General features: G+C 44.5%; 3 protein-coding genes across 9 annotated transcripts in view; 2 read left to right on the top strand and 1 right to left on the bottom strand.

The window, feature by feature from the left end:
• LOC121004457 (oocyte zinc finger protein XlCOF6-like) overlaps nucleotides 1-26,643 on the top strand; it is a 1,031,731-nt gene that overhangs the window by 117,228 nt on the left and 887,860 nt on the right. The gene's annotated exons all lie outside the window — the stretch shown is intronic.
• Nucleotides 1-26,643, top strand: part of LOC121004526 (gastrula zinc finger protein XlCGF66.1-like) — an 818,554-nt gene that overhangs the window by 190,132 nt on the left and 601,779 nt on the right. Inside the window, exon 1 of one of the 5 annotated variants that reach the window (XM_040436795.1) lies at nucleotides 1,238-1,285. The exons of 2 other annotated variants lie outside the window; for them this stretch is intronic. The gene's annotated coding sequence lies outside the window, so the exon portion shown is untranslated. Of the gene's footprint in view, nucleotides 1-1,237; nucleotides 1,332-26,643 lie in introns of those variants that run through there. 2 more of the 5 variants (XM_040436805.1, XM_040436796.1) reach the window with 2 other exon arrangements.
• Nucleotides 1-26,643, bottom strand: part of LOC121004478 (oocyte zinc finger protein XlCOF7.1-like) — a 1,216,478-nt gene that overhangs the window by 908,002 nt on the left and 281,833 nt on the right. The gene's annotated exons all lie outside the window — the stretch shown is intronic.

Genomic DNA, 26,643 nt, shown 5'->3' with positions numbered 1-26,643 from the left:
ATACAAGAATACAACTAGGCCTCGGGCTGGGATAAGGGAGCAGGTCACCTCCTATTGCATCCCTAATCCTCGCCCAAACTCCTCACTGTATGAGCGGACCTGGATTGTAGGACGGCTCATACCCAGGAAACCTAGGACCCTGAGTCACCCTGATAATCCCTTAAAATAGGGAAAAGGCTGAGACGACCTGTTCATCCCAGACACGGATGAACGAGTCTCACCCGGCCTAGATGCAGGGAAAGGCAGGCAGTGCACAGCTACTGCATCGGCAGTTAAGAGCCCTAAAACAACTCCGACTGACCTGCCATGGCAACAACGAAGAATGGACCCCCATGCAGACAGGATGCATGGTGGCCCCAGCAGAGCTGCACACTGACTTATGATTCCCCCTCCGGGGAACTCTGACACCCCCTTCCGGAGGTACAACAGACAGGGGAACAAAGGGAAGACATCATGGTGACATCGATGTCCAACTAGGTTGCACTCAAACTGGATCGATGACATATCCAGGACAGGAGCAACTCCAGCACACACAAAGGCTGGAGGACAACAGCCATCAGCCTGGAAGCCACAGGCAATATGAACCCAGTGGCCACACCCAGCCAGATAGTTAACCCCAAAGACACCAAACAGGGGAGGAACCAGGAGAACAGGAGCAAAGCACATACATGCTGCGACAACAACGCGTTGACCCTGACAACTAGCATGCACGGCTAAAGTGTCACAGCGCATAACACCATGATAGACCGGAAACGGGTCCACGTCCTGTCTTCCTCCCACAAGAGAGTTACAGCTAATTAAGACAAATTAGGGCGAGTATATAAAGATATGAATCTCTAAGGCTACTTTCACATTAGCGTTTTTTGCGGATCCGTCATGAAACACTTCCGTTACCATAATACAACCACATGCATCCGTCATGAACGGATCCGTTGTATTGTGTCTTCTATAGCCATGACAGATCCGTCATGAACACCATTGAAAGTCAATGGGGGACGGATCCGTTATCTATTGTGTCAGAGAAAATGGATCCGTCCCCATTGACTTACATTGTGTGTTAGGAGGGATCCGTATTGCTCAGCACCACATCGTGGACAGAAAACTGACTCCTCCCACACATGATCACATGGTAATGACATCATGAAAGGTCCTTTACCTCCTCCAGGACCACTTGGCATTTGACTCCTCCCACACATGATCACATGGTCACGACATCATGAAAGGTCCTTTAGACCAGTAGTCTCCCCGTCCCCCATACATGTAGTGTCCAGCGGTGCAGGTGGAGGTATGTGTACAGTCACCGCCATCGTCTGTCAGGATTACTGGGGCAGGTAATGATTGTATAACATGTAAACAGTAAGTGAGGACAAAAATCCACATTCTAAGAACTGAAAGACGTGGCCTGGAGGGTGTACCTGTAGTTTCTTGAACATGCTCGGGTTAACCCTTTTAGGACCAAACCAATCTGGGCGGTTAAGTTATTGTTTTTCCTCCCCGTGTTTCATGACCCATAATTCTTTTATTAGTCATTGTAGCCATATTGCTTTTTTGGAGGATGAGTTGTGTTTCTTTTTATTTTTCAGCAAATTTATTACAAAGCTGTAAAAAAAAAATGGTGGAAGGAAAAATCATATTTTTTTTTTGGGTTCTGTTTTTATGACGTGCAGTAATAACGACGTGATAACCGTATTCCGCTGTCAGTACAATTACTGGGCTGTTGCCTGTTTATAGTTTCTTTACAAGGTTTAGCAATGTTAATTATGTTAATTTAGGTTTTTCATATCTTAATTGTAAAAAAGTTATTTTCAATATTAGTTTTTTTATAATTTAAAAAATTATATTTAGGCTCCTTTCACACAAGTGATGGATTGGCTCAGGGTGCATTAAAGGGAACCTGTCACCGGGATTTTGTGTATAGAGCTGAGGACATGGTTTGCTAGATGGCCGCTAGCACATCCGCAATACCCAGTCCCCATAGCTCTGTGTGCTTTTATTATGTATAAAAACCGATTTAATACATATGCAAATTAACCTGAGATGAGTCCTGTACGTGAGATGAGTCAGGGACAGGACACATCTCAGGTTAATTTGCATATGTATTAAATCGGTTTTTATACATAATAAAAGCACACAGAGCTATGGGGACTGGGTATTGCGGATGTGCTAGTGGCCATCTAGCAGCCCATGTCCTCAGCCTTATACACAAAATCCTGGTGACAGGTTCCCTTTAAGGATGCGTTCAGTTAAAAACACGCGATTTTGCAAGCAAGTTCAGTCAGTTTTTTTTCTTCGATTGTGTTCAGTTGTTCAGTTTTTTATGCGCGGGTGCAATGCGTTTTGATACGGAAAAAAAACCTGATGGTTTACAAACAACATCTTCTAGCAACCATCAGTCAAAAACGCATTTCACCCGGACTGCATCCAGGTTACATCCAGATGCAATGCGTTTTTCACTTCTATGGGGCGATTCTCACGCAACGCAAAACTTTTTTTTAAGCCCTCTTAGGGGGATTCAACCTGCATATGTCCTCTAATCGACATGCATCGTGGGGTGCTTTTGGAAGACGGGAGGAAAAAAAAGACAAAACAAAAAATGCCTGCATCCTGAAGAGGTTAAAAGGCTTGTCCATGTTAAATAAAAACTCAGGCAGCCGCTTTGTGGCCCAAAACAGCTAAATAAGTAATTCTCTTACCCCTTTTCTCCCCTGCTTCTTATAGCACTGAGCTCCCATCTGCTTCGTAGCTGTTTATTTGCCTGGCATTAGCAGTGACGTCCCAAGTACTGCTCTTGCCAGTGATTGGCTGCACGGTGATCTGTGTGCTGCGGTTGCCCGAGGTATTACTAAGGCTCGGTTCACTTCACGTTTTCACTACGTTTAACATATATGTTGGGGGGGGGGGGGGGAGGGGGAAGATGGAAAACCGCAGTACACCAAAGTTTTCCATTCTGCAGAGTCCAGTTTTTGGTGACCAACACCATTGTATGGCTTCCATCAGAGGCATCTATTTAATGTATATGTTTTTTTGTATAAGTTCCAACATAAGACAAAAACATGATGTGAACTCAGCCTTACGGACAACCTGTATAATAAAGAGAATGACAGATCCCAGTGGGCTCCCAGTACAGGTCCTTGTGGTCCCCCACTGCTGACTTTAGCACATTTTGTATCATTTCCAGCGACTCTTTGTTTTCGGTCCTGTAATCAGTTCTATACCCCTGTGCAGATATTGTTTCCTAGTCCCTACATTTGTAGCTTCAGCACAAGGCACTTGTGTGGCCTTTAGGCCTTTCAGGGGTTAATCAGAGTAAAAAAAGAATTTAAAAAAAAGAATTACTTATGCAGCCAGCCAGTACCGCAGGGGCAACACGTGAGGTGCACTGTGGGCCGATGAGGGGCCAAACAATAACACACAGTTCATCGGTTTGCTCACGGTTAGCAGAAAGCCTCCCTGGGCTGGCAGCACAGTGTTGAGGAAGACAGCACGAAATCCTCCGGGGCACGCTCTGTGGTAGGGAAGCACCAGCCTAGATGGTGGTTGAGGTGCCCTTGATGTCAGGGGTGCTTAGGGTGCTTGTTGCGGTTGAGTCCCTTGATGGTATTTGTCCTGACACCAGTACCGTTAATGGTGGTACAACCAATGGTAAGAATGAAGTAGACAGTGGTAGGATACAACTCACAGCTTTTACTGATGTTGGTTCCAGTTGCAGCATGTACATCAAGCAGAATACAGTCCTTTGCAACTTAAAGGAATCTTGCTGATCCACTGTTAATAGGTTTGGCTGGGTTTAGCTTAGCATGAAGGTTCTGTATCAGTGTAATTTGGTGAGGTTGCCAGTAATACCTATCTGGTATGCTTAGTTCTTTCTGTAACTTCCAAGCCCTTAAACAGGTAGCTAATCTGTATTCTTCAAAGTATGGTGAGGCTGCCTGTAGCTAGATTGTCCTGCACCATGTGCAAAGGTGCCCATTAAGCCTTTAGTAATGGCTGTTGTCACCGATGTCTCTCTTTAGCTTGGTTGACTTCTTCCAGGGACGAAAAACGCTATCCTCTGGTTGTAGGTTCTGGGATCTAAGAAGGTCACAGGAGGAAAACGCTCTCCTGCGCCTCTTACCTTGGCTCTACCTCATTTCTGCATTGGGCTTCATCCACTAATGTGTGGTGTGTAGCCTCAGAGTAACCACTGACTCTGCTACTCACTAACCTCCTAATGACTTGAGAACCATCTCTCAACTAACACTAAAACCAAACCCCTCTCTCACTAGGCCTGACCTAGGTATTTATATGACCTAAGTACTATCTCCATCTAGTGGTGGGATGTATAAATTACACCAGACCAGCCTATGAACAGAGATACAACAGGTGTTGTAGTACAAAATGACATGCAATAGGATAATGCAGTTTTAAAGCTATTTTGCAGTTCCCACGTGTCTTGAGTGGGACGCTGCATACCCCCATGGTAAAATATAAGTCGCCCTTGACGTTGGTAATATCTGAAGCTGTGGATCTCTAAGCCGTGTCCTGAAATACACCAAATACACACCACCAAATATGCACATGTGAATATAAACATTGCAATGTATTATCATGACTCTTCAATAACCTCCTGTAAATAAAGGGTTATGCACAAAAATACATTTTAGGCAAATATATAAAATATATCCCATACACTTTTTATTTTTCGTGGTAGATGTGTTACGGCCAAAAATGGTGATTAAAGAATGATCTCACATAAGGGCAGTAAAGTCCATGATATGGTTCAAAAGACAGAGTACATACCTAAAATGGGGTATAAAGCATGTATAAAACTTGTTAAAGTGCAAAAATTTGGTATAAAATGGATGAGCACAGAAAAGTCTTTCTGGGTAGTATACTTTAAACATTGCGTTAACATAGTCCCTTGATAACCTGAAAATGGGGTAAAAAGGGGTTAAACAGGATAAAACACACAAATGAAGTGCAAAATTTTTCTGGATTCAGGTGGAGTCCTGGATGGAGTCCTTGCAAATAGAACATAGAGAGGGGCTCAAAACTAAAACAATAAGAGAAGTCCTCTCAAACAAATGGCAGCTCCTGCTCCATATAAGTGGTTTAGCAACGGCCTACTTTAATTGTAGGGATCTGAAGAAGATGACACATCCGTAGGGATTGGACTTCCAGAATCCCAGGAATCAGGGGAAGATCCTTCCGGTTGTCCCTCCATTATCCGCTGTTTAGGTGTGGATGACAAGTTAAGTTCCTTTTTCACCTTTTCAAAGATAGGGGGTTGTCCTTTTTTAAGGTTGTAATCCAGCCCACTCACAGGGTCAATCCTGGTCGCAGGGTTGGATTTCTCTGGTGGATCTTTCATTAATGAAGAATTTGCTGGTTTCTCTTCATAATTTGGGATAGTGAATCCCTGATGCTGTTGTACAGCTAGTTGTTGAAATAGAACTGCACAGTCCTCTACAGCTGTACTGAGGCTTTGTGGCTCGGGCCTTCTTCTTCTAACCAGTTCCCTCTGGGGTTTAGGTTTGCTGACAGGGTCTCTGGTAACAATGGCGGGTAGCCAGAGAATATTGGTACCTGCAAAACCAGTGGCGTATTGGTTCTGAGTACATGGTGGCACATTGCAGCCGGCTGCACGGGGGCGGTAGAAGGTTCTAGATCCTCCTCAGAATCAGAGTCTTTATCAAGCTCCTGGGTCTCCGTGGGCTGTCCTGGCTGACGTACTGCGGTAGCATAAGGTCCACGTGTACCCTCTGCAGGGGTGAACTCAACCACCTCATTAACATATAGGCTATGTAGCCAAGCAGGGAGCTCCTTCCTCTTCACAGACCGGCGATTCACATAATAGTCACGATTGGTCTCCATATCGCGGATAAATCCAAATCCCCGTTGTTTGCAGAAGTCAAGCAATCGGCCCAGTTTCCTTACTGGAACCGGGAAGTCCTCTACAGGTTCCTCCAGTAATTTACGAGTTAGACCTTCATTATACTTTTTGCAAGCATGGGTGCGCGGGAGTCGAGCGGACTTAATCTCCGCGGACAACTTAGCCCAAAGTGCTGTCTGTTCTGTGGTGGGGCACGCTAGGGCAGGGGCATCAGCAACCAGACCGGACCTCTGGCATACTTTGGAGGCTGGTGTCGCGGCATCGCAACTGCACGCTGACCTGCACTGCAATCCGCAGATTCAGGGTTGCGGTCCAGTGGAAGTCCCACAAATCTTGTACACGAACCTGCAGTTCTGGAGTCATATGCGTAGGGGTCCATGTCGGAGCGGCGACAGGGTCCCGTCCGGATTCAATCTCTGGTGGAGAACTCTTTTGCTTTTCTGCCATGCTGCTTCGGCAATACACTCCTCTCTCCATACAGCAATCAGCGTCTCTCTTTCTAACGTGCGCACGCACGTCACGCTCTTCTCGAGTGCTAGGCCCGCCTCCCAGGTCTGTCTGAGTGACAGGGGCGACGCAACCATTATCCACCGTACAAGGGGCGGTCTCAGGGAATCGGGCGTCCGGAGCAACACTGGTCAGTACTCTAATTGGGTTTGGTGGTTTTGTGACACACAATAATGGGGCAGTCTTTTGTGCATTGAGATATTCATAGGTGGCTGTGTTTCGGTCACAACATCCAATAGGTGGGCACATCGATATTCCACACATGGTTCCACCCATTCCGCTCTGCGGCAGAACTTTTCATAGGGCAGAGGAGGCGGCGCTCCGTTTGCATACAGGGTTCAGCCTCTCAGAGTTAACACAGTAAAGGTAGGATGGGTTTGACCAGACAACTTTGCATAAATGGGCGGCACAAAATTTTCCCGCTCTTCAGGGGGTGTCACTAACTTGTCCACAGTGATGGCGCAGTATTTTATTTTAAACAAGAACTCCGGCGGCCATCTTAAGTGTATAGAAACAGTCTATTCAATGACAGCAAGCCGTTTTAGTGACACACAAATGTCTGTTTTTCTCACCTTTAACACTGCGATTTTTATGCTGGGGACTAGTATAGCACTTCCATGCAATTTCCAAGCAGTTTAAACAGTTCTGCAGCCCAATACTGTGCACAATAAGCAAAAGTCTCTCAATAAAGCAAAGGGGCTTATTCGCATGCAACAGTCTCTCAATATAGCGCAAGGGTTAATATCCTGTTCGTGACGCCAAGAAAAGATATGCAGCCAGCCAGTACCGCAGGGGCAACACGTGAGGTGCACGGTGGGCCGATGAGGGGCCAAACAATAACACACAGTTCATCGGTTTGCTCACGGTTAGCAGAAAGCCTCCCTGGGCTGGCAGCACAGTGTTGAGGTGGACAGCACGAAATCCTCCGGGGCCCGCTCTGTGGTAGGGAAGCTTCAGCCAAGATGGAGGTTGAGGTGCCCTTGATGTCAGCGGTGCTCAGGGTGCTTGTTGCGGCTGAGTCCCTTGATGGTATTTGTCGTGACGCCAGTACCGTTAATGGTGGTACAACCAATGGTAAGAATGAAGTAGACAGTGGTAGGATACAACACAGCTTTTACTGATGTTGGTTCCAGTTGCAGCATGTACATCAAGCAGAATACAGTCCTTTGCAACTTAAAGGAATCTTGCTGATCCACTGTTAATAGGATTGGCTGGGTTTACCTTAGCATGAAGGTTCTGTATCAGTGTAATTTGGTGAGGTTGCCTGTAATACCTATCTGGTATGCTTAGTCCTTTCTGTTTCTGTAACTTCCAAGCCCTTAAACAGGTAGCTAATCTGTATTCTTCAAAGTATGGTGAGGCTGCCTGTAGCTAGATTGTCCTCCACCATGTGCAAAGGTGCCCATTAAGCCTTTAATAATGGCTGTTATCACCGATGTCTCTCTTTAGCTTGGTTGACTTCTTCCAGGGACGAAAAACGCTATCCTCTGGTTGTAGGTTCTGGGATCTAAGAAGGTCACAGGAGGAAAACGCTCTCCTGCGCCTCATACCTTGGCTCTACCTCATTTCTGCATTGGGCTTCACCCACTAATGTGTGGTGTGTAGCCTCAGAGTAACCACTGACTCTGCTACTCACTAACCTCCTAATGACTTGAGAACCATCTCTCAACTAACACTAAAACCAAACCCCTCTCTCACTAGGCCTGACCTAGGTATTTATATGACCTAAGTACTATCTCCATCTAGTGGTGGGATGTATAAATTACACCAGACCAGTCTATGAACAGGGATACAACAGGTGTTGCAGTACAAAATGACATGCAATAGGATAATGCAGTTTTAAAGCTATTTTGCAGTTCCCACGTGTCTTGAGTGGGATGCTGCACTTACCTTATCCAATTGATCGCGCAGTCACAGCTATCTTGATTGAAGACACCACGTGAAATCTCATGAGGTGACATGATGAAGTTATCACACAGGCCGGCGTGGTGACGTCATACGTCACTGCATTGAGATTTTGCACAGTATCTCCATTTAAGATGGCCACAATGGCCTCTTTGCACACAAATGGATGCGGTGAGTATGTATTTTTTAGTTTTTACTGCCATTTCAGGGAAAATCCATTTGCTACCACAAAGCGCACACAAATTCCTCTTCACTGCGAATTAAATTTTTTCTGAAATTTGGATCGAAGTCCACTTCGGATACTTCAATTTGCTCAACACTAGTGTTCACTGCTGTTTAGTTTTGTAGCTGATCTTTTAGGTTACCTTCAAATATTTTACATACCACAGATGACAAACTTACCCAATGGTAGGTACACAGTTCCACAGTTTTACCTTTCATAAATGTTGGTGCAACGTCAGACGTCGTCCAGTCCTGTCGCAAGACAGCCAAAGGAGATGAGATACAATGGTCTATCAATTAGGCCTCCTGCATACGAACGTTATGCATCCGTTCCGTGCATTGGGGACATTGGGGTGCAATTTCCGGGTCCCCAATACACAGCCGGGACGGACCGAGTTCAATTCAACTTGAATGGGTCCGTGATCCGTCCGCATCGCAAAAAAATATAACAAGTTCTATTTTTTTGTGGTGCGGAGGCGCTCCGTAGTGCTTCCGTTCCGCATCTCCGTGATGGGGACTGCGGACCCGCCGTATGCGGGCCGCAATAAGGCCACGGGGACACAACGTTTGTGTGCAAGAGACCTTACTGAACTCTGCTCCCTCAGTACTCATGGATGTATGCCTTCTGGGCCAGGGGCTTTGTCAACACTTAATTTTCTCAGACGGAGTGGTACTTCCTGTGTTAAGATAGTGATATCTGACACAGAATCTTGATTACTGCCCCCTCTGAATGGGATCTGGTACTGGCAGCTTGCTGGTGAACACAGATGAAAAATAAGATATGTTTAATTTCTCTGCTTTCCCTTTGTCTCGTACGATTATATTCATCTTTTAGAGGGCTGGTATTATTACATTCTTTCTCTTTTCCATTGACATACCGTATTTTACATTGTATAAGATGCACTGGACCGTAAGATGCACTAGGTTTTTGAGAAGGAAAATAAGGAAAGAAAAATATTTTTCATCAGACCTCAGATCCGTCCCGCAATCTTTATCAAAACCCCAAATCAGACCCCCAATCTTCGCCAGACCTCAGATCAGACAAAAAATAAATAAAACAATTTACCTCTCCTGATCTGGACGGCACCTCTACTCCGGAGATCTAGCGCATTCTTACTGCAGTACTTTGCCCGGAGAAGACCAGAGAGCGGTGAGTAAAGCTAGCACCCGCTATATTCAGCCCGTTCCGGTCCTACTGTACTAATGAGCTCTTCCACAATGCTCCAAAAGTCAATGGGGATCCTTCCCTTCTTCCCCTGCAGTGTACCCAAAGAGCAGTTTACATCCACATATATGGCGTTGTCAGACCCAGGGGAATTCACCTAAGGTGCGTGTCTCCAGTGTCATTAACTGACCACAACTGTAACGGGGCGCCGAAGGCGCACTTGGTCTCCCATCAGCCGCAGACCTGCTGCTTAGCTTCGGGAGCGAGGATCTGTGTTTGGCCTCGTTCCCAGGGCGGCTTTGCTAGCTGGGAGTCTCCCTGCTCCTAGGTCTGCCTTGAGCGCCGAGCTGATCACTCGGTGCTCGACTTGTCTGTCTGTCGGTCATGTGACGCTGGCCACGTCACATGACCCTCACTCCCCACTATAAATACAGGCGGCCTGCTGGCTACAGGTTGCCTGTGATTTTAGTCTCTTAGGCTGTTTGTATTGTTAGCTACTCTATTGATTTACCTCTGGAATTTGACCTTGACCGTTTCCTGACCTCCCTTTGTCTGCTCCCTTGGTTTTGACGCTACATCTCGGATTCTGACCTCGGCTCGTTCTCGGATTTGCCACCTGCCTCTTCCCTTTGTATTGACGTGACCTCCCGGACTGACCTCGGCTAGCTGACCCGCCTTTGCCTTCTCCTTCACAGGGTACCTCTCTCTTGTCCACTTCCTTGTCCATTTGTCTGCCTGCATCTCGCGTACCGTTCTCTGCCTAGCTGTCCGGTACCCTCTCTGTTCCTTCCTTCCCAACCCGGCACTTACGGAGGTTAGGGACCGTCGCCCAGTTACGCCCCGTCACCTAGGGTGGGTGGTGCAAGTAGGCAGGGACAGAGTTGAGGGTGGCAGTCTAAGGGGTGCACTTCCTTCTACCTTCCCTTCCCGTGACACACAACAGGTTGGTCACTCAAATGGCAAATCTGTTTCCCTCGACTGTGCATTCATTTCTGCTTGCTACACCCCCTTAATAATTGCCATGAGGGGTGTACTTGCTAAATGGGTGACTTCTCAATGGTTCCTTTTAGAAATTATACTTTCAAGCCTCTGCAGATGTCAGGGTAAGCTGCGAAATTCAAGAATGTAAGTCGCAAATTTACATAATGGTCCTTCAGTCCTGAGCCATGTCCTGTGTCCATGTACAAAATTTGGCCCGCATATAGGGTTTTTAAAAAAAAAAACCTGTCTTATTACAGTGGCACTTGCTGGGCACAGCATATTGATAATGAAATGGCACATCTTTGGTAAAATTGCCATTTTCATGCAATATCCAGTACAACCTGTGTGGTCAAAACGTTCACTATGCCCCTTGATGAATGCCTTTAGGGGTGCAGTTTCCATAAATGGTGTCACTCCTCATGGGTTTCCACTATACTGGTGCCTCAGAGGCTGTGTAATTGTCACATAGCATCCAAAAACATGACATGGCATCCATGTGCATGCCACCATGGCTGTTAGGACAGCTGTCTATGGCTGCTGCTGTCCTGCTCACCCCTGCAGGTGCGAACGCCATGCTACTTGCCTTGCTGCCTCCTCTCTGCTTTTGCCTTGTGCTCCAGCCTCTGACTGATTTGGGTGTGCACATTTACCTCTGGCCTCTAAAAGGGCCAGTGCAACATTTTCAAATCCTTCCCCAGCCGATTGCTGGAGGTCCCTGGGTATTTAAGGCACCCTCACCAGGCAAAGGCACTGAGCTCTAAGGTTTCCGGTGACGGCAAAGGTGTTTAGGTCCTGTGCTTCTGCGATTCTCTTGCATTTTGCCTGCATTTATACTACATTTGTTCTGGATCTTCTCAGGTTGTGTGTTCCTGCAACTTCCAGTTTGTTTCGGTTCAGTTCATGTTTTAGTTCCCCTTGTCCTTCTGCCTTGTCTGTGTTCCTGTTGAGTACCCAGCCTGCCTGCCCTGACTGTGTCTTTACTTCCATCCTGCCTGCTGGGTTATCCTGTGTCTCCATTCATCTACACTACCAGTTTGTGCAGTCAAGGTCTAGTAACCTGCATTTGAGTCTCAGTGACTGTTTTGACTGCTCCTGCGGTTTGCCTGTGGTTTTGGTGCATTTGCTGTATCCTGAGTTCCCGATGCTTGCACTAGAGTCCCTGACCCCAGTAGGTCAGCCGTCAATTACACCAGGACTATCACAGGAGGTACAGTCCAGTTGCTTCCCTGCAGTGAAGGCCATATCCCTGTGCAGGAGTTAAAGGGTGAATACCAGGGGAGCGCAGGAATAACGCCTCTAAGGGTTAGCCGAAAGGTAAACTAGTAAGTTGGCATAGTGGGTGCATACTTTCTGATCTGTAACAATAGCATCCTAAAACCATTCCAGCTAAACCCACATTCCTAAAGCCAAATAGTGCTCATTCCTTCTAAGCCTAAATTGTGCAACAAGTGATGGAATGCTTGATGTACTATTGTACCTTGTGAAAATGTGGGGAAAAAATTGTACATAAACTAAATGTTATTTGAAAAAAAAACTCTCAGTTTCATGACCAAATTCTAAGAAATTCTGTGAAATAAATGTGCAGTCAAAATGCTCAGTACACCCTCTTGGGTAGCATAGACTCCAAAATAATACCACAGGGTCTTGTCAAATGCAACATATCTTCCAAAACCATTTCATTCCTATTACCCTGTGTGAAAATGACATTGTAAATGTTAATTATTAATAGTGATGAGCGTCAGGGGCAATATTCTAATTCAGGATATTTCGCTAATATTTGGGCGAATATTTGTCATAAATTCGCGAATTCTCCATTATTTTCTTGATTGCGAAAATCGGCAATGTAATATGCACGTATTGTGCGCGTAATACAGGCGTGGGTCAATTTTGCTACATTTTTCAAGCTGCTAGAAGTTTCCTGAGACTGAAGAAAATGGTTGGCACGGCGGAACATTACAATAGTTTTATATGCAGATAGAGTGCTCCAATATATTCGCGATTGCGCAAATCGGAAATTAATGATGCGCAATACGTGCCACTTCACATTTTAGCAGGTCTGACTACATATTACTGATTGGTGCACTAAGTATTGTTGTTACATCACAGCACTATGTCTGTAGCATGTATGTATGGACAGCAGAACCTATCATCAGCTACACTATATCACTATCTAACCTACACTGACTATCTCCCACTATCTGTATTATATACAGTACAGACCAAAAGTTTGGACACACCTCATTCAAAGAGTTTTCTTTATTTTCATGACTATGAAGGCATCAAAACTATGAATTAACACATGTGGAATTATATACATAACAAACAAGTGTGAAACAACTTAAAATATGTCATATTCTAGGTTCTTCAAAGTAGCCACCTTTTGCTTTGATTACTGCTTTGCACACTCTTGGCATTCTCTTGATGAGCTTCAAGAGGTAGTCCCCTGAAATGGTCTTCCAACAGTCTTGAAGGAGTTCCCAGAGATGTTTAGCACTTGTTGGCCCTTTTGCCTTCACTCTGTGGTCCAGCTCACCCCAAACCATCTCGATTGGGTTCAGGTCCGGTGACTGTGGAGGCCAGGTCATCTGGCGCAGCACCCTATCACTCTCCTTCATGATCAAATAGCCCTTACTTTCAAAGTTTTCCCAATTTTTCGGCTGACTGACTGACCTTAATTTCTTAAAGTAATGATGGCCACTCATTTTTCTTTACTTAGCTGCTTTTTTCTTGCCATAATACAAATTCTAACAGTCTATTCAGTAGGACTATCAGCTGTGTATCCACCTGACTTCTCCTCAACGCAACTGATGGTCCCAACCCCATTTATAAGGCAAGAAATCCCACTTATTAAACCTGACAGGGCACACCTGTGAAGTGAAAACCATTTCAGGGGACTACCTCTTGAATCTCATCAAGAGAATGCCAAGAGTGTGCAAAGCAGTAATCAAAGCAAAAGGTGGCTACTTTGAAGAACCTAGAATATGACATATTTTCAGTTGTTTCACACTTGTTTGTTATGTATATAATTCCACATGTGTTAATTCATAGTTTTGATGCCTTCAGTGTGAATCTACAATTTTCATAGTCATGAAAATAAAGAAAACTCTTTGAATGAGAAGGTGTTTCCAAACTTTTGGTCTGTACTGTATATAAGCTATCTAACTAACTAACTAACTAACTAACTAACTAATGTAATGACTCAGCAAAGCACAGAGCACAGCAATGATACTGCTGTCTCTCTCAAAACTCCAAAAAACTACAGAGAATGGCTCCTGGGGAGGTTCTTATATAGTAAGGGGTAGGCAACTTTCCTATTGGTTGCTAGGGATGTTGCTAAGCTCAGACAAAGACATTGCAGCCTTCTCATTGGCCCACAAGCAAGAAGCAGGGAGGGATCCCGGGTTCAGATGAAAAAAAATCTAGAATATTCGCAAATACAAATATATAGCACTATTTTAAAAAATCTTCGTGAATTCTCGAAGTGGCGATATTCACAATTAAAATTTGCGTTTCGAATATTCGCGCCCAACACTAATTATTAACCAGTGTGTTGTATGAAAATTGGTCTTAGGCTGCTTTCACACAGTCAGTGTTTGGTCAGTTATTTCCATCAGTGATTGTCAGCGAAAACCAGCAGCAGGTGAAAACAGAGAAGAGGTCTGTGTAGGAACAACTCCTGGTTTTGACCCACAATCACTGATGGAAATCCCTATGAAACATTGACTATTTGAAAGCAGCCTTATTTAAACCATGATAATTTTTTCAAATTTTTCCGTTTTTTTTGTAATTTTTATTACAAATGAGCATAGAATTTATTATCCAAAATGTACAATCAAAAAAGCGAAATGTGTCTAAAAAAAAAGTTAAAATCACTAATCCTTACCGACGAACCTGATTACATCCTTTAAGGATTAACATGTCTCCTCTTATTATCTCCAGTAATTGTATTTTACATGAAATTCTGTAGGATTTTCCTTCTTCTAATCTTCTTTCCATTCAGGTTCCTACAATATAGGATCTGCTTAGTGGATATCTTCTATATAAGATCCTTCTCCTGATTGACCCATCAAGGATGGATAGGGACAGGGACGAGATGGCGGAGAGTATAATAAATCTCACCCTAGAGATCCTGTTCTGGCTTACTGGAGAGGTGAGAGATTCTGATGATGTCACATTACATAATCTTATCTATGTTGGACATGACTGGAGAGGTGAGGGACTCTGGAGATGTATGAAGTTATATTTATTACTGTGTCTCTCCATAACCAGGACTACACAGTAGTGAAGAAGACCTCTAGTGAGCACTGTCAGGTCCCTGTGTCTGAAGGATGGGGAAGAACCCTGAGCCCAATCGCAGGGCCTCCACCTCACCCCCAGATACATGAGGAAATCAATAGAGAGAAGATCCTAGAACTCACCAACAAGATGATTGAGCTGCTGACTGGAGAGGTGACACTGCTGGGAATGCTGGGACATTATACAGGAACGCTATGAAGGGATCTGGGTGATGACTGTGCCATTGTGTTGTCAGGTTCCTATAAGGTGTCAGGATGTCACCGTCTATTTGTCCATGGAGGAGTGGGAGTATTTAGAAGGACACAAAGATCTGTACAAGGACATTATGATGGAGGATCACTGGCCTCTCACATCACCAGGTAATAGATATAACTAAATAGACACGTCCTCTCATCTGTATGTAAGGAATGAACTCAGTCACTGGATGTGTTTCCTACAGTTAAGGAAGAGAGAAGAACATCGGAGAGATGTCCCAGTCCTCTTCTTCCACAGGATGGTTCAGAAGAACATCACAATGTCCCACAGGATGATCAGGTAGATGGGGATAAGGTCTCATGAAATGTCCCCTATGATCTGTAGAAGGCTGTGAAGATCTGGTGTTCGGTCTTGTTTTATCCACCACTATTATATGGTTTATCCTTGTATAATGAGAAAGGTGGAGATGGCAGGATTACAGCTGACCATAGACATTACATGTTCTCTGGATCCTCCCGCAGTTTTATGGTTATGGAGACTGCTGGTCGGAATAAGGAATTAAAAGACAGGATTTATAAAGGAGACCTGCAGATGTTTGGGTCAGATAACTCCTGCTGTTCGGTCATTTTTGGTCGTCTTGATAATTACTGATCTTTTCTGGTCATATAAAACATTCCACACGACTTCTCCAGGTATCTGCTTACTTTTACAACATTTGTTTCACAGCTTGTGAATCCGGGTGTAGATCTGAACGTTATTAAGGCTGCAGGAAGATATTTCAGGGGTGATGAGCAGAGTACAGAGGGCATTCCTACAGATAACCGCCCAGGTGAGTAGTGACCACTAAAAAAAGCAGAGAAAACTCGCAGATTATACTTTTTTACTGGGTGGAATAATTTTATGTTAACATTTTAAAGCTCTGTTTTGTTAGTTGTTTAGGTGTATATTTACCGATTTAGTCAAGATATTTATTTATTTTATGCGGTTATGTAGCCGTGACCTATTCCGCAGCGATTTACAGACATTAGCATCAAGCTGTCTCCAATGGGGCTCACAATCTAAGTTCCCTATCAGTATGTCTTTAAAATGTGGGAGGAAACCCACACAAGCACGGCGAGAGGATTTAAACTCCATGCAGATGTTATCCTTGGTCGGATTTGAACCTAGGTCCCCAGCACTGCAAGGCACCAGTGCTAACCACTGAGCCACCATAAATTACTTATGGATGAAGATGTGTTACACTGTAACATAGTAAAACATTGTAAGGTAGTGTGTAGATTGAAAAACGACATACATCCGACCACTTCAGTTTGTTATTCTGCATAGTTGATCCAGAGGAAGGCAAAAAGCCCTCATTAGGTAGAAGCCCATTGTAATAAATAGAATGTGGGTGGCTGTAGGATCAGCATGGTCAGAACCAGCTGTCTGGCAAATAATAGTACCAGGACCAGTTGTATTTCACCTCTCGTAGGCAACGGAGTGGAGGGAGGGGATGACATTGTGGAGTGGATGGCTGAATGATGTTGGTTTTCCCTTTGAGTCTAACTCTGTATTCTTTGACCAGTGATAAGCATATTCCTCCTGCTCCTCCTCCATCACAGTCAGTTTATGGCCCAATAGAAGAATTATTTTTCAATAATCTCTGTGGGATTTATAGGGGGGGGGGGGCCATGGCATGTCACAGTTTCAGAAAAGTGGCAGGGATGATGATGTTGATGATGATTGTGTGTTGGACCGGACCTGGGAACCAGATTAGGGTAACAAGGAGCTAATGATGACATCAGAGCAGGGGGCGGTAAGGCTGCTTAAAAAAAACTGCCAGGGGCAGGTCTGCTTCTGCTGTGGTCAGCTCATGATCACAGATGCTGATGCTGTTGGTGTAGGCTCAAAAGTGTCACACCTAGGACAAGAGCAGGTGGTGGTAAAAATGTTTTGGGCACTGTTGTTGGTGACTGTGTATGTGCTCCTCCTGTGTAGAAATTTTTCTCTACATTGCCGGCCTACAAAACGATCGTACTGTGCAAGCAGTAGGCAGAAAATAAGATATGGCCATTCAGGCACAAATGGAACTACAGCTCTCCTTCAGCACATGAAGGAACATCACATATTCATATGGGAAAATCAAACTGTCCCACAATGTGAGCAAGACTGTCCTCCTCCTCCCCTTCGTCATTCTAGTAGCCAGGCCACATCCACAATATCATCAGCTACTGCTTCTCCTGCTCTAACTTCTGCTCTTCCTTCTCTCAATCAGTCATTTATAATAAAATGTGTGGCTACCAATGTGCCCAGTAATTCACTTGTGTGCCAGATGAACTGTTACCTGGCCAAGTTGCTGGTGGTGCAGTCGCTTCTGTACCAGATAGTGGATTTCACTTTCTTTAGGAAACTCAGCTCAGCCTCAATGGAAGATACGTAGCTGACATTACTTCTCAACAAAAGCCAACCCTGCTGTCTACTCTCATGTGTCAGAGAACATGGGTCAGTTGTCACTGGAAGGCAAGGTGCATGTCACAATGGAAATGTGGAGCAGCATTTATGGCCAGGGACAGTGCATGTCCTTCATGGTCTACTGGTGGCAACGACACACAACTACAATTCCAGGTGGTAATGACATCTCCATGGTTGTACAGAACTTGTTCCATCAATAGGTGTTTATCTGCCTCCTCCAAAGCCCTACTCCTACTAAACAGCAACAGGTTGATGCTCCCACTTCCCCTCCCTCCTTTATAATAATTATAAGAATATGTTCAAGCTGAAGTGCTACCATCATGTAATGCAACTGTATGGATCAGTTGATATTCTGCATCAAACATCAAGTTTCCCACTGGATGTCTCCATGCCAACTACAACTGGGCAACTCAGTCAGCAACAATGGCAGGAATGTTGCTTGTGGTGGCACCGCATTTAGGGAATATAACATATAATCCCTACATGGCACACATCATAAATTTGTTGGTGTAACAGTTTTTGAAAACATATCATGGCTTTCAGAAGTTGGTAAATATGTGCTGGAGAGTGTGTGCCCATTTTGGCCATTATGTGGTTAAAGCTGCCTATACTCATTCAACGGCTGTCAACCGAATGATAAAGATTAAGTAATATTTATGGTATCCTAAAGTATAATTCAACTTAGGTGGTCTTAGGCAGCCATGGATACTGTGTCTGTGATACGGACTAAGAGGTCCTGGCTGAGAGCGATAGCTGCTGCTGCTAAACAATTCAATTTCTTACTTTCATTCGTGACTTTAGGAGACGTCATAGTGTCATACATGACTTTTTAGGGCAATAGGGGCACTTTTGATTTGGACCAGACCAAATAAAATCTGACGTCCGATTCAAACTTGAAACAAATTTCAGGAAATTTGCGCATGTCTGCTTATGTACCTATATACTGCACCGCTCCTCCATGTATTTGCAGGTAAAGAGTCATCATTCCTAGACGTTGTCCTGCAGGAGGAAAATGTGTCAGTCATTGCGTAGGAGTCTTGAACCTGATTTGATGGTGTATTCTGTGATACCAGACCTACAGTATGTGCCACTGAATCTGTAGGTGGGACTGAAGTGTCTATGTAAGTGAGTGTTTTTTAGCATCTCTGACACAAGTGTGCGCAGTAAGCACATTGAGACCTGCTGTAAAACTAAGAAGAAGTCTGTGTCTAGTGAGTGACAGAAGCAGGGGCATAGCTAGAACTGACTGGGCCCCACAGCAAAATTTTGTATGCCCCCCCCCCTCCCCCCTCCATGACTATCCTGGCATTGTATGTGTGCATATGTAAGGGAGGGTTCACATCACATTTTTGCCTTCCGCTTGATGTATACGTTGAAAAAAAGGGATACAAAAGTGCAGCACACTTTACTTTTGTATCCTGCAAAGTCTGTTAAAAAAAATTATATATATATTTTTTTTTTACAATGGGACTCTATGGTGACGGATGCCAGTGTATGTGTGTCAGTCTGAGGCAAAATGTGATGTGAAACCGGCCTTAGTGTGCCATGATGGTGCCAAGTGCCAAGCACTAGAGGCAGAGAAGGGAGGCTGCAATGTACTGCATGCTATAGTACAGAAGGCTGGCAGAGTGCACAGCCTGGTCCTGGTGATCAGTGGTGTGGAGTGTATTCTACAAGGCTCACTCCACAGTATCCTGTACTGTAATCTACAGTAAATACTGTAAAGATATTAGCCCCACCCCCGAATAATAATAGATTTAGTGACTATATAATCACCAACATATAGAGACTAAATAATACCTCCATATTGGATAATAGCTCATTATAGCTCCATATCATGACTGGATAACACCACCATACAGTGACTTGATAACGTCCATACAATGACTGGATAACACCGCCGTACAGTGACTGGATAACACCGCCATACAGTGACTGGATAACACCGCCATACAGTGACTGGATAGCACCGCCATACAGTGACTGGATAACACCACCATACAATGACTGGCTAACACCTAGAATAACACATAGTGCAACAGCACTCTACAAACCAAATAAAGTACAAAGGTATATTATAATGCTAATGCAAATAATTTAGAGATGCTTGGCAAATACATTTTGTACAAAATTATTTCAGCCTGTCTGCCGCACGCCAAGGCGATCTCTGTAAGACGGGTCCTAACACTAAACTCACCTGTTATGTGCCATGACAGCGACCATGAAATTCAGGAAGTGTAGGTCCCACATGCATGCCGGGCCCCTTTTGGTTTATATCTCTGTGATGCCAAAATGGCCTCCATTGAATCCAGGGACTACAAATACCAACATGCATGCTGAGCAAACTATATATTCATGCTAATTAAAATCAGCCTGTGAGGCAAAACAGGATCCAGGAGTGCACGACCAAAATAGGAGTCAGCCACGTCTCCCATATAAACTACAAAGAAAAAAGGGGGTTAGTCAGCACATCCCAATGCGTAGGTGCATACAGTGACTGGATAACACCGCCATACAGTGACTGGATAACACCGCCATACAGTGACTGGATAACACCGCCATACAGTGACTAGATAACACCACCACACAATGACTGGATAACACCGCCATACAGTGACTGGAAAACACCGTCACACAGTGACTGGATAACACCACCACACAATGACTGGATAACATCGCCATACAGTGACTGGATAGCACCGCCGTACAGTGACTGGATAAGACCATCATACAGTGACTGGATAACGCCGCCATACAGTGACTGGATAACACCGCGCCATACAGTGACTGGATAACACCGCACCATACAGTGACTGGATAACGCCGCCGTACAGTGACTGGATAACAGGGTATAAGGGGACACAGTACAGTATGTGACCAGGGGCACAGTATAGAGTATAAGAGAGCACAGTACATGGTATGATTAGGGGCACAGTACAGGCTATGGTATGGGGGCACAATGCAGGGTATGATGGCATAGTACAGGTTAGTAGGCACAGTATAGGGTATAAGAGGGCACAGTAGAGGTTAGGAAGCATAGCACAGGGGTATCCCCTTATGCTCCTGTAATGTGTCTCCTACAGGGTATTATAATGGGGCATAGAGCAGGGTATAGGCCACAGTACAGGGCAGGCGGCACAGTACAGTATAAGGGGCAAAGCATAGGAGGCACAGTACAGGGCAGAGGGCACAATACAGCATAGGCGGTACAGTATAGGGCAGGGGGCACAATACAGCATAGGAGGTACAGTATAGGACAGGGGAGCACAATATAATACAGTACAGGGCAGGGGGGACACAGTGCAGCATAGGGGGCACAATACAGCATAGGGGGTACGGTACAGGGCATGGGGGCACACACATTGCAGCATAGGGGGCACAGTGCAGCATAGGTGGCAGAATACAGAGCAGGGGCACAGACTCACCATTGTTGGTCAGGCTGGCAGTGATGCTCAGAGGGCTGAGCAGGAGGTCAGCTGGCACTACAAGTGAGGTGGCTGGGCAGGTAAGAGAGACAGCCTGCCAGGTGGGCAGGCGCGCAGATGGTCACATCCATGGTCCACATGAAGCTTCTAGGAGTCTGGGAGCGGCCCTGTTTGTGACTGAAGTATTACTTGAAACGATTGGTGGAGCGGCAGCTTCCGGTCACTGCTGCTCCACCAATCGGATAACACAGTGCAGCAGCGCAGAGGTAGGAGAATCCCTCTCTTCCCTCTCCTCTTGTTTCATTGCGCAGCATCACAACGCCCCTTCCCCAGGCAGGGGGAGATGGAAAATGTAAAATAAAATAAATGAATTTTTTTTTTAATTATTAGAAACAGGGGCGTTGCTAGGGTCTCAAAAGATCCAGGGCCAAAGCCCCAATGCATATGGCCCCAGTCAATGCCCCCTGCCCGTACTAGCACTAAAGACATTGCTGCATAGACACTATCAAACGTACAGGAGTATACAGCAGCACACACCTCTCACATCCAGAGCCTCCCAAGTGGCGTCTCTACTGATCTTCTCTGTCATCATCTTCTTCATTAGGTCAGGACAAATTTTTTCAGCTGCCTCGTCTCTGCAGAGTGTGACACACACACATCTTAGCTTCCTTACATTTCTATCATCACCCCAACAACCTGGAGTCCCCACAGTGTTATCCTGCTGCTCGTTGTGCCCCCCAATACCTCCAAATACTACCCTGAAGAAAAATTACTGCCATACAAATAGTCCCCCCATAGTAATAGTGCTCCTCCAAGTCCCACCAATAGTAATTCCCTTCTAGAATGCCCTCATTAGTAATACTGCCCCTACAGTGCCCCCAATCGTGATAATGCTCCCTAAGAGTGACCCCATTAGTAGAAGAGCCCTCCAGTATTATTAATGCAATCACACAGCCCCCAGTAGAAATAAGGCCCCCTATTGTTCCCCCAGTGGTAATAAAGCTCTCTACAGCCCCTATGTATAAACATTCCTATAGAGCCTCCTGTAGTAATCAGGACCCCAATAATGTCCTCTGTATTTATAATGCCCCCTGCAGTGCCCCCTATAGTTATAATCCTCCCTGCAGTGCCCTCAGAAATTATAATTCCCCAGCCATTCCAACATACAGACCCAATAACATAATTTCCCTCCCTCCACCATACAGTCCCATGTAAATAACATCACACCATCTCTCCTGCCTCCTCCAACATACAGTCCCATGTAAATAATATCAATCCCCTGTCTTCAGCCCCTCCAACATACAGTCCCATGTACAAAACTTCACTTCCTCCCGAACCGCCTCCATCATACAGCTCTATGTAAGGCTACATGCACACGAATGTAAAAAATAAATAAAAAATTTGTGTTTAGAAGCAGACGTAACCATTTTCTAACCTTTTGTGTGTCCATTTTCTTGCCATCTGGCTGTTTAAAAATGGATGAATTTCATTGGCTTATCCCAACCCCCCATAATGGCCCCAATTGTAAATAATGCCCAAATATTGGCCCCCAGGATTAATAATGTCCCTCAATAGTGGCCGCCAGCATTATTAATATGGCCCACAGCATTTTTTTTTTACTGCAAAATAAAAAAAACATACCTCATCCACTTTCACACGCTGGGACACTCGATCCTCACTGGATGTAGCAGGTCCTGATGTGATCATGGGATGTCATCACGCTGGGAGCGCAAGTCCTTCTGCATCCAATGATGAGTCTGTGTCCCTATGCTTTGGATGAGGTGAGTATTTTTAAAATAATTTTAACTCCTGAAATATCAGTTATCCCCACTGTACCTGTTTTTATCAGCTGTTAAACGGGCACGCTCCTGTCTAGACGGCTGTTAAAAATGGCCCCATTGATTTCACGGCCAAAAATAGGACATGTTCTATTTTTTGTTGGCCGGTATTTACTAGTACTTAAAAAAAAACAGCCACGTGAACAGCCACATAGACTGCAATTGGTTATAATTGGTTATATATGGACGCTACTTAAACTGCTGTCACATGAACTAAATAACATCACTCTCCTCCAAGATACAGTCCCATGTAAATAGCATCACTCCCTGCCCTTCAGCCCCTCCAACATACAGTCCCATGTAAATAATATTACTCCCTTCACTTCAGCCCCTCCAACATACAGTCCCATGTAAATAACATCACCCCCTCCCTTCAGTCCCTTCAATATACAGTCCCATGTAAATAACATCACCCCCTCCCTTCAGTCCCTTCAATATACAGTCCACATGTAAATAACACCCCTCCCTTCAGCCCTAACATACAGTCCCATGTAACTAACATCACCCCTCCCTTCAGTCCCTCCAATATACAGTCCCATGTAAATAACATCCCCCCCCTCCCTTCAGCCCCTTCAATATACAGTCCACATGTAAATAACACCCTCCCTTCAGCCCTAACATACAGTCCCTTGTAAATAGCATCACTCTCTCAACCAAGTAGGGAGATGGTGTGAGACAGCAGAACTACAACTCCCAGCATTCCTCTGGCTCTCACACTGTATCCATCCCTTCACTTACCTCTCCTCAGTCACAGAAGCCATCACATTCAGGGTCTTCTCCAATAGTTCTCCTCTTCACAGCTTAGCTCCACCCCCTCCCACACTTATCACATTACGGTGACATCATCAAAGGTCCTTCTCCACCACTGAGCTCTGCCTCTAGCACAGATCACCTGACTTTAATGTTAGCACAGGTCCTTCAGCTCCTGCAGTGCGTCCCTGGTTAGTAGTCAAGCTTTTTTTTTATTAGCAGGCAGTACATATGGGCCCGGGACAAAACATCTGGGGCCCAGGCTCCGAATGTTTTAACCTAGTGACGCCTGTGATTAGAAATATGGCCCTGCTAGCCTCACCCCTGTTACTGCTCCCGGGCCCCTACTGAGCTTGGGTCACGAAGCAGTCGCTTCCCCTGTTTCCCTGATAGCTACGCCACTTGACAGAAGCATAATAAGTAGTTCAGCCCAAGCTGCCCCATCTGAGACGGATTCTAGAACTGGAAGCCTTCAGAGGGGTTACTCGTAAGAAAGCTGCAGAGCCTGGGGAGTCTCAAACTGTTTCAGGAGAGCCACTGATGTGCATGGTGATGGACCATGTGATGAGCGCAGTAACGTCATCAAAGGTCCTTTACCCAGGTCCTGATGAAAGAAGAAAGAAGAGGAGATCCGCTACGTGAACAAGTGGATGGGGTGAGTTAAATTTGTTTATTATTTTTAACCCCTCAATGGACATTTTACTAAGCACTCTGTATTAAGAATGCTATTATTTTCCCTTATAACCATGTTATAAGGGAAAATAATAAAATCTACACAACACCTAACCCAAACCTGAACTTCTGTAAAGAAGTCTGGGTTCAGGTCTGGGTACCAAACATGCTGATTTTTCTCACATGCGTGCAAAACGCAATAAAATGCTTTGCATTCGCGTGGAAAAATCGCGCATTTTCCAGCGACGCACCCGCATCCTATCCGGCCATCACACGTGACGCCCGTGTGAAAGAGGCCTTAGAGCTGCTCATACACATTAGATGTGTATCTGTAAAACCTGCCACAATCAGCAGGTTCAAGCAACAATCTAAAGTGCGTGGCTACTTTAAGGCTACTTTCACACTCGCCTTTTTCGGCGGATCCGTCATGGATCTGCAAAAACGGATCTGTTACAATAATACAACCGCACGCATCCGTCATGAACGGATCTGTTTGTATTATCTGTAGCCAAGACGGATCCGTCATGAACTCCATTGAAGGTCAATGGGAGATAGATCCGTTTTCTATTGTGTCAGAGAAAGCGGATCCGTCCCCATTGACTTACATTGTGTGTCAGAACGGACCCGGCAGCGAATTTCCCCCCCCCCTCCCATTCACTACATATGTACACTCATCCGAGCACACATGAGAAGATCAGGAGAAATAGATCAAGGCCGAGGTAGGACGTTCGGATGGAAGCGATCACATGTTTATGGCCAACTTTAGACTCTGTAGCACAGTCTCACTGGTATCTAACAGATTACAGCTCTACTTTCAGGAAAAGTGATCCTGTCTCATATGTCTTTGAAAAGAGTGGTGGTGGGCACATTGAAACATATGAAGATGCTGGCTATAATACAGAAATGGAAAACTACAAGAGAACAGCCTGGTGACCTAGCATTATAATCTCTAGGTCTTTGCTTTGAGATTTACTGGTAGCTTATAATCTGTTTTCCCACCACATATTGAGTAAATAGAATTTCGCTAAAAACTTTGCTATTTTATTATACTGAAATGTTATAAAAGTATAATTTAAAAGTTCTAATATTCATTAGTAATACAAATGTGTTTTGTTATTTTCAGATAACTGTATCAGGGGCTCAGAGGAACATCTTAAATCATCAGATTTTAAAGCAAATAATCATGGAATCACAAAAGATACAAATGAAAAGCAGGCCATTCTCTCAGAGATACCTTCTATATTCCACCACAAAGATCTAACATCCAATCCTTTTAAAGAGGTTCAATTGTCTGATTCATCACAGGCAGTTAAGCAAATCAAAAGTCACAGAAGTGGTGATAAACATCAAAGGGCTCGCCAAGTAAAGAAGCCAATGTCATGTTCACAATGTGGGAAACATTATTTTCGTAAATCAGATCTTTTTAGACATCAAAGAACGCACACAGGGGAGAAGCCATTTTCATGTTCAGAATGTGGGAAACGTTATGCTCGTAAATCAGATCTTGTTAGACATCAGACAATTCACACAGGGCTTACTCCATTTTCATGTTCAGACTGTGGGAAACTTTACGGCTATAAATCACAACTTGTTAGGCATCAGAGGACTCACGCAGGGGTGAAGCCATTTTCATGTTTAGAATGTGGGAAATGTTTTACAGATAAATCAAATCTTTTAAAACATGAAAGAAGTCACACAGGGGAAAAGCCATTTTCATGTTCAGAATGTGGGAAAGATTATCTTCATCAATCTGAACTTGTTAGGCATCAGATAACTCACACAGGAGAGAATCCATTTTCATGTGTAGAATGTGGGAAATGTTTTAAAAATCAGTCAAATCTTATTAGACATCAGAGAATTCACACAGGGAAGAAGCCATTTTCATGTTCAGAATGTGGAAAACGTTATATCTATAAATCAGAACTTGTTAGACACCGGAGAATTCACACAGAGGATATGCTGTTTTCATGTTCAGAATGTGGGAAATGTTATGTAGATAAATCAAATCTTGCTAAACATCTGAGAAGACATACAGGGGAGAAGCCATTTTCATGTTCAGAATGTGAGAAATGTTATAGTGTTAAATCAGCTCTTGTTATGCATCAGAGAATTCACACAGGGGTGAAGCCATTTTCATGTTCAGAATGTGAGAAATGTTTTAATCAGAAATCAGATCTTGTTATACATCAAAGAATTCACACAGGGATAAATCCATTTTCATGTTCAGAGTGTGGAAAATGTTTCAGCCAAAAATCAGCTCTTGTTAGACATCAGAGAATTCACACAGGAGAGAAGCCATTTTCATGTTCGGAATGTGGCAAATGTTATAGCGCTAAATCAGCTCTTGTTATACATCAGAGAATT

This window comes from Bufo bufo, chromosome 6 (genome assembly GCF_905171765.1).
Source record: "Bufo bufo chromosome 6, aBufBuf1.1, whole genome shotgun sequence".
NCBI lineage: Eukaryota > Metazoa > Chordata > Amphibia > Anura > Bufonidae > Bufo > Bufo bufo.
This window is presented reverse-complemented; position numbering and strand designations above follow the sequence as displayed.